A 6,258-nucleotide genomic window follows, 5' to 3' on the forward strand; every position below is an offset into this window, starting at 1 on the left:
CCACTTGTAGGTGGGATGGGTTAGTATTGGTTCATCGTTTCAGTAGGACACGATTGTCATGACCATTAAAATAATCCCAGTGGGATAAGAAAAGGTTTGCAAGGTGAAAGTAGCACCGGTGAGTTAGCTCCACAGTCAAGCACTGTGGCTGAATGGTACTACTTTGACATGATGTGACATGCCAACGTACCTTGGTTTTAACCCTACTATAATGCTGTTAGCAGACAGGCCGTCCAATCCCTTTTCTCAAGTCCCTTAAGTTGGTATTTTGGCAAGTAAGTCACCCTCTTTAGCATTTCTGCTACGTTTGACTTAGGTATGGGATGGGACAAAAGGAGCAGGCAGCTAAGTCATCTTAAATTGGGGGAATGAGAAATTGGTGGGAATGTAAAATCAATGTGCGCATAGTCTGCTAAGCTGCCTCCCTCCTCACTAAGGGGCCAGGAAAGGAAGCACTTACTGCATGTCATTTCGGTGCAGCAGGGGTTATCTGGCACTGGGGCCTCAACCAGCTCAAAGCCTTCCTTGTCACATGCTGGTGGAGTGGACTCTTGGCACTTGATTTCCTCACACTGGACTGAAATGGTATTGATGTTGCAGGAGCATTTCTGGCAGTTGCTTGTCCATGACTCTCCCGGCTGGACCACAGGGTAAAGAACAGGGGGTTAAAACAACCTTTGAGGCACTCTGGAACATCAAGTACAAGAATACCATGGCACTCTAATACCAGCGACAAAGTGTCGAGGATCAAACTGCCAAAACAGTAAGTGCATACAGGGAAGTATAAATGTACTATTGTTAACCCCACATCTATGTATATCTTAGAGCTATATATATTGTGACGGTCTATATATGTGGAGTTAGGTAAAGAAAATCTACACATACTTATCTTTTGATATTTTAGTCCTTGGTATTTTGTCCATTATATTAGGATGTCACAATATTTTGAATTTGATACTCAGAATAAACACTCATTAAGCAATTGTGACAGTACATCCAGGTTAAGGAGCACTTTTTAAAGGTATATAAGATGGCAGAATTCCCCACGCAAGTCTCCCCCAAACCACCCCACCCCACTCATGAGAAATGTAAACTTGACTATCCTTTACAAGCGATTGTACCTCGCTACTGTGCAGAAAGGTCCCAGGTACAGCGCTTAACGGCAGATGTGCATTATTTCTGTATGGTAAGGTATTGTATACCATTACGAGTTACTTCACTGTGAACCCCTAACAGAACCCTGAACACAGCCGTAATCAGTAATGACCCATATGTCAGGCAGTTCTAATGAAAACTTACACCTCTGTATAGGCTTTTTAAACTAGATACTACCAGCAGCATTTCGACAGCAGAACTAACTTGGATATTGGCCGCCAAGGTGAGATTCCAGATATAAACTGTGGTGAATGCTGCCTTCTGTGCACACTGGTTACACAATGTTATACATACCATAACATGTTATTAGAGTGATAAATATAGGCTAGGGCACCCCAAGGCACTGACATAGGAACACACAGACACACATACAGACACACACCATGCCTGTCTCGAAAGAAGAGCTGAAACCAAAAAGCCACTGCCCACCAGAGAATGTTATATATTTCGGATATGAGATGAAAGCCAGTGCTAGTAAATATACAATGGTGGACTCACCATTCTAGGTTTTCCGTCAGGTCCCACGCAGCCTGAATAAAGAAAGGACAGGCTTTTACTTGAAGTTAATAACACATTCCACATGAAGGTCTTTAGAATTATAGCTACGTTTTTCACAGCCAACTACTGTCTAACAAGAACCACAGTTTATAGACGAAACCAAGTCAAGGGAAACCAGGTTGTAAATTCTGACAAACAAGCAACAAAGGAGCGGAAAGTGTGAGCAGTCCGTTCAACCAGTTCTTTTTAGAGGGGAATGGTTCTGCGGAAAGAACCTCAGTAGGATGCATGTAGGAAAGGATGAGATAGCTCTTGCGGGTGCATTCTGGATTCCAAGCATCAGTGGATTTGTTCCTCACAGCGTGGGTAGGGCCTATGTTTTGTTCCCCCAGGAGACTACCCATTAACAGCACAACCATCACCAGTGGGAAGTTGCTGAGGCAGTTAGCAGAGACACTGACTGCAAAACTCGATTTTAGGAAGCACAGTTCTCTTAAGATAAAACCCAACTCCTCCATCGTGCAGCAAGGGACCACTGCCATCATCATGCTTTACTTTATAATGTGCATTTGTCCTAACACAATAGAAGTTACTAGTGTTAATCTATTTAATTCTAAAAGAGCCCAAAGGCAGTGACAGAGCACAGCCATGGTTTGACACTATGACACAGAAGCAGGGAGTATGTACTGTAGTGTGTAAGCCAACACTGGCTTGACCACTCACTGCATCACACATTTGGAGCTGGAGGAATTTTCTAAATTTCTTAGCTATGTACTACAAAATGCAGTTTCCTGACATTTTGTGTACTTGTTCTCTCAATTATCATAGAAGTAATCTATTCCCAATGCTGTGGATGTCTCAGCGCACCCAGACATGTAGTGGATGGGGTATCTCTGCCAATGCCCATACATCCTTTAAATGTTCCCATCAAAGGGTGTCATTGTAGGAAACTACTTAACCTGGTGCTTGGCCAAAAAGAGAGGGAAAGTGGAAGGCACAAGACCCTACCTTCTGAACTTTAGACAAGCATTGGTTTACTATTATATCTAGATTTTACATTATTCATTGGCTGTTCATTGTCAGCAGAATGGTTTTGTAAGACTTCAGGTGTGCAAAGCTGAAAATAAGGGAGAGCGCAAGGCCCACCTTGTCTCTGCTTGGATTTTGGCAGCACTTACTTTCGCATTCGTACTGGAAGCAACAGCCTTTCTCGTCATAGACTTGTTTGGGAGCTAATCCACCCTCACATGTAATCTCCTTGACGGGTGGGCATTCAACATGCTGCAGGGTGATGTTCCCACCAAGTTCGCAGGTTGCGTTAGTGCATTTGTTAATTTCCCATGTTTCACCAATCTGTAACAAAAAAGTGGTTTAAGTCTTTGAGGTAGAGACTCCCAGCATATAAGGCACACATTTTTGAGAGAAGGCTCACATTATCTTCCCTTTACAACTCCATCTATTCAGAATTGTGAGAACAGAATTTGTGAGATATTATTTTATTTACCTTGAGAGTAAATAAACAAGGAGATCTGACTGAATGATAAACCCAAAAAGCTCAATTGCAGGAATTGGCTGCCTGGTATAGCAATTTACCTCCCTGTAGGGTTCTACATTTTCACAGCCCTCGGAGACAGTGGCGTCCGGACGTTTGTGAGTGGTTGGCAGCGATCCTGAGGTTGAAGGTGTAGTGGTGGCGCCAGGGTTTTCTGTTGTGCTTGGGGTGGTTGCTTCAGTTGTACCTTCTGGAGTAACTGGTGTCACAGTAGTGATTGGCGAAGTGACTTGTGGCGGAGGGGTACCAGTGGTTATGCAGGGACCCTTGGACCTCACAGGTGTGCAGTCGGCACCGCAAATGGCAAAGTACAAGCAGCCTTCATTATCTGTTGTATTGTAGATGACGCCACCTGAATGATACGAGAAGCACAATTACTAGTGAGTGAGGAAGTGACAACATTAGAAAATGAACAAGCAAAATAGTTCTTCTTTTCATGGTAAGAGCTGTATCACCAACAGTAAGGAAACCCATGCAATTTACAAACCCTCTCATTTACAATCTCTGGCATTAGATTTAAATGTCTTTGCCTTACCAATATGAGTTTTTACACCTTCTAATGTTAATCAGAATGCCCAATTTCCTTCCTGGAATCAAGGCCAAAACTATTGACCTAAACATTTTTGCATTCACTACACTGACCTAATCACTGTATCGTAGCAAAAATATATATTCACTATTTTTAACTCCTGGTATACTTACTTATACTTTCACTCCAATGTAGTAAGTCTATATAGTTGACGTAATGTCATGTGATATAAAGCCTGAACTATAGTGACTCTCTACTGGAGACAGGAACTCTTTTAAGCAAAACAGATCATGCCGCTAAAACATTAGGTTTCTTTAGAGCATTGTAGCCCCCAATGCATGTCATGTAGGTTTTGCCTCTGCTGCTAAAATCTCATTTAACTAGTTTGACTGAACTGATGGTAGTCTTCAACAATATGACGTTAAATAGTTTGGGGGCGCACTCCCGGTTCCTCCAACTATTCGTGTTTATACGACCTGACAGTCTCTACTTAATGGTGCTGTAACGCTGCATGTGCTAGTCTTCAACAATAGCCACATTTTGACACGCACCCTTCTCCCAAATCTTATGAGTCTACCAGAGATCACATATGTAAGGCAAATTGAACCCTTATGGAACTGCTGTTTCTTCATCATGCTGAAATTTTGTAAGCTGAGACGACTTTGCCCTTGATTGCTTTCATTACTGATGGCTGTAAAGTTTTCAAATCTGTTGGATTTGCATCTTAAGAGAATGGTTAGAGGCCAGCAGTGGAGAGACTCTGGTGGCACGTTATGTTTTCCCATCCCCTTCTTATCTTCACTTCTTTGGGATCAATGGCTCACAATCGTTGGAGATCACCCTTCAAAATGAGAGCCCAGTTTAGAATCAGGTGGTAATGGGAAATCTGGTCAATTCCAGAAGAAGTTCTAAACTCAGAGAAGCGTCCACAATAGAATGTCTTCTATGTCTGCACCGTAGGATTGTTATTCCGCGGAAACATACACTTTTTCCTTGGAAGTGCTGGTTGGCACTGAAAATGGTGGTGCCATTTTGTCACGAATTTACAGTAAAACCCTTTTTCTACCCAACTTTCAAACTGGAATGGATATTGGAAATCGTTTAATTGTTTTTTCACAAGTTTATAGGGTACTATTTTCATGTTAAATCCCACTTGCATACAGCTTTGCAATCTACATTTAGTAATTGTAGAATTTGTGAAATATACATGCAGATCACTGGAGTAAAACTTTGGGTCTTTAAACACCACTAGCCATAAGACATGTTATGTTATGTTAATGATGCTTATAAAGCGCACTGTTACCCTAAGGTGTCCTGGCGCTGAAACGTTGCCTACATGGTAGAGAAAAAAGTCCAAGTAGGAAAAGAGCCAAGTCTTCAGACCCCTTCTAAATTATAGGAGCCCGACTGCTCCTCTAAGCTGCAGGGGGAGGCTGTTCCAGGCCTTAGCGGCGCAGGAGAAGAAGCTCCTGTACCCCCAACTAGCAGTTTTAACGTGTGGAACTTTTACCAGCTTTGCCTCAGCTGACCGTAGAGCCCTGGAGGGAATGTACCATTGAAGATGTTGTCTCATAAAGGCAGGGCCATGCCCCTCACGGGCCTTAAAAACCAGGCATAGGGCCTTAAATTCCATACGTTATTTTATTGGGAGCCAATGGAGGTCCCGAAGTCCCTTCTTGGCTGAGACAAACCTAGGGAAACCCAGAAGGACCCTAGCGGCTGCATTTTGCACCACTTGCAGTCGGTTGATCTGCCTTTTTTGGATGTTAAGATACAGGGCATTACAATAATCTAGGCGAGACAGGATGAGCGCAGTTATTACTGTCCTAAGACTATCCTCCGGTAGAAAATATTTGATTTTCCTCATAATCCTAAGGAGATGGAAACAGGAGGATACCACTCTGCCGATCTGGTCCCTGAAAGACAGTCTGGAGTCCACCATCACTCCCAGATTTTTTGCCTTAACGGTGGGGGCTGGATGTGGACCCAGTGCTTCAGGCCACCAGTCAGTTGACCAGAGATTTGAGGGATTACCAAAGATAATCACCTCTGTCTTCCCTGTATTTAGCTTGAGGCAATTTGCTGACATCCAGCCTGCAATAGACTGCATGCAGTTATAGCAGTCCCGACCAGTCTCAGCCTCTTTGCCCTTTTGAATAGATAACACTATTTGTGTGTCATCTGCATAGGAGGTCAGCTGGAAGCCGAAGGATCGTATGAGGGCTGCCAGTGGAGACACATATATGTTAAACAGCGTGGGGCTGAGTGCTGACCCCTGTGGAACCCCACAGGGCAGAGAGAATGGCTTTGAACAATCTTTACCCAAGTCTACTGTTTGGGTTCTGCTGGTGAGGAAAGATTTTAAAAGGGCAGGAGCCTTGCCTGTAACCCCCCTTTCGTCTAGCCGGTCCAACAATACTTCATGGTGGACCGTGTCCAAGGCCGCCGAAAGGTCCAACATAATCAGAATCGCAGCTCCACCCTGATCTAGTACTTCTCTAATTTCCTCGGTTGACTTAATCAG

At 43.5% G+C, this 6,258-nt stretch overlaps 1 long non-coding RNA gene across 1 annotated transcript; it reads right to left on the reverse strand.

Moving 5' to 3' along the window:
- Nucleotides 1-466: 466 nt before the first annotated feature.
- Nucleotides 467-2,951, reverse strand: LOC146860927 (uncharacterized). Its single transcript, XR_014978894.1, has 3 exons — nucleotides 2,832-2,951; nucleotides 1,654-1,685; nucleotides 467-638 (listed from the first exon to the last, which is right to left on the reverse strand). It is a non-coding gene; the product is annotated as an uncharacterized LOC146860927 (long non-coding RNA).
- Between the last annotated feature and the right edge of the window lie 3,307 nt (nucleotides 2,952-6,258).

This window comes from Triturus cristatus, chromosome 3_1 (genome assembly GCF_964204655.1).
Source record: "Triturus cristatus chromosome 3_1, aTriCri1.1, whole genome shotgun sequence".
Taxonomy (NCBI): Eukaryota; Metazoa; Chordata; class Amphibia; order Caudata; family Salamandridae; genus Triturus; species Triturus cristatus.